Consider the following 2,500-nt stretch of genomic DNA (forward strand, 5'->3'; position numbering starts at 1 on the left):
CACACACACACACACACACACACACACACACACACACACACACACACACACACACACACACACACACACACACCTGTATTTATTTTACCTACTGATTCTCTCTGATAACTGTGCATATAACCACTTGTTTTTATATTTTATCTTTTAATTGTTTCCGTCATGGGATTACGGCCATGGTGTAGCACTGCCTTCAAATGCACCGGAATATTTTGCCGAAGTGACACGCTACGGGGTACTTAAATTGTATATATGCATATATGTGTGCGTGTGTGCGCGCTCATGGATGTGTATGTGTACGTATGTGTGTGTGAGTGTGTGTGGGGGGTGGGGGTGTTATTGCATCTGTATTCATGTATATATATGAACATTCATATTCAAGAGCGGGAGTATGGTTGTGTTTGAATGAAGAACCTCGTTGTACATGTGTGGACGTGCCAAGCTTAGGAATTTTTTCATCAAGTTTGTCTCTGTTTCTGTTTTATTTGAAAGACACGAAGCTTAACAGAAACAGTAAGCATTAAAATCTTTTCACTCTACGTAGAGATCGCTTTTCTATCCGTCTGTCAGTTATCTGTCAACCTGTTTAATCATAACGATATATATATATATATATGTGTGTGTGTGTGTGTGTGTGTGTGTGCTTACACACAGGTTGTATATTCATATGTATACGTATGTGTTGAATATATGTATTATATATACATATGATATACACATACTCGTACATACACTCGCACACACACACATATATAAATATGCATATATGTGTGAGAGTGTGTGTGTGTGTTTGTGGTTTAGTATGTGTACATTTTGCACTCATAATTCACAACTTTGTCTGTCAATATTTTACATTAATCTCTCATCAATCAACGTCACCTTTAATCAAACTCCGTTATTAATTATCGAATAATCCTTTCGGAATGGCAGAATCGTGTCGATAGCAGGACAGTTCGACAATCTGTTTTTAATTACACCTTAATTAAATATTACCCTTTCAAATTTCATCACTGTTAAATTAGATTCTAATCTTTCTTGGAGGTCGTATTAATTTAATACCAGTCATATGCTCCGGTCAGTGAAATCGTTTAACTATCAAAATTCAAAAGTTCTCATTGACTCAACACACACCATCCGCTGTACGACACCGGATTTTATGTGGTTGGAACCACGTGTTTAAACCTGAAAATACACATTAATGAGAGTTATTTTGTTTGACCAAATTAACCTTCGGAAGACGCATAATTTAGCAGGGTGGTCATTTGGTTTTGTGGGCGGAATTTTGCTTTAAGCATCTCACATAACCCCTCATAGCTTACTCATTTTTTTAGAATTTTCAGTAATTTTTCAGAAGAGAATTCATACGATTATGCAAAAAATTTTATTTTTAAATTAAGGACTATTTAGCTGTTATGTTTAGCACATCTCACGACCACCTCACACCTCCTCGTTTGTTTTTCACTCTGACACATCGATGTTTTTTCAATATCTTTCTTCCAATAAACACATTCAATAGTCTATTGCTGGGCTTTGAACCAAAAATTCAGACTGTCCCTATTTTAAAATGTGATTTTTTTTTAATTCAAAAAATTTAAAAAAAGATTTTTTTTTTTCTTAGATTTCGAAAAATTAATACAGTGTTTTTCATAATCGTATGAATTCCCGTGTATACACTACGAATTCGCAAAAATGTTCTTAAAATTCAAAATAATGATAAAGTTATGTGCAGTCATATTTGGTGCTTGAAGCAAAACTCCGCGGTTTGTGCTCACGGCTGAAAATTACGATTCTTCTGCCAATTCGTGAGTCGCAGAAGACAGAAAACTATGTGGCCATAAAATTCATGCCTCCAAGGATTAAAAAGAACTGTAATGTCTACTGGACATTACTGTCCGAAGACCTAGTACTGAAAGGTCTGGTTACCTAGTTTCCATGGTGATTGAGTGACCGACATTACAACCTTTTACCTGAACGGGATGCCTGACTGTCTCGGGGTTACACAATTACGGTTGAGTGAACTGGTTCAACGTGAAAGCACGTGATTTGCTCGAGAACACAACGCAGTAGTAGAATCGAAACAAGGATCTTGCAATCGGAAATACAGAACTCTAACCACCAGGCCACATGATTTCTCTTTCTAGGGACATAGCCAAGCGAAATTGTTCCCGCTAAAGTGTACCCGCAGGCTCAGAGATGGAGCTTGTACAAGGCTACCAGAACTGCTAGAAGTAGCAGCAATATTTCATTCAATCAGATATCTTACCGTTGTAAAATAAGGAAGGATATTTGGCGTAATTTAATCCAAGAATTTACAAAATCACTCGTTTTCTGACTTATAAAATGATATAAGATAACGTGGTCCTGCTCTTGTGTCCGTAATTGAAAGACGGATTGGTCACGACTAGAATGGATTAACAAAGTATGAACGCGAGCAGAGATGACCACGGGGCTGAACAAAAACATTAGCTCCTTATACACGTGTTGTCATCACTACTAATATTAT

Source organism: Octopus bimaculoides, chromosome 26 (assembly GCF_001194135.2).
Source record: "Octopus bimaculoides isolate UCB-OBI-ISO-001 chromosome 26, ASM119413v2, whole genome shotgun sequence".
NCBI classification, from domain to species: Eukaryota; Metazoa; Mollusca; class Cephalopoda; order Octopoda; family Octopodidae; genus Octopus; species Octopus bimaculoides.